This window comes from Acanthisitta chloris, unplaced genomic scaffold, assembly GCF_000695815.1.
Source record: "Acanthisitta chloris isolate BGI_N310 unplaced genomic scaffold, ASM69581v1 scaffold18311, whole genome shotgun sequence".
Taxonomy (NCBI): Eukaryota; Metazoa; Chordata; class Aves; order Passeriformes; family Acanthisittidae; genus Acanthisitta; species Acanthisitta chloris.
In genome coordinates, this window is record NW_008654530.1 from 1 (window position 1) to 292 (window position 292).

Consider the following 292-nt stretch of genomic DNA (forward strand, 5'->3'; position numbering starts at 1 on the left):
AAATCTGTGTACCATATATCTGTATGGTACACACACACACGTATAAAAATGGAAATATATCTATTAGACTGTATAGTTTTTATATGTAAAAAGGAGACAGCAATATATCTCTATCATGCTGTATATTTCTTTTATATATCTGTATGTATCTGTTTGGCTATATCAGAGTTGTGACCTGAAGGTGCACTTGGGAGGTTTGGTCTAAACTGTATTAGAAAATTTTTGACCAGCTGGAAAGACCCTTATTCTTCCATAAGCAGCTGGTTTTGCTGACACAGCTGTTGTGCCTGCA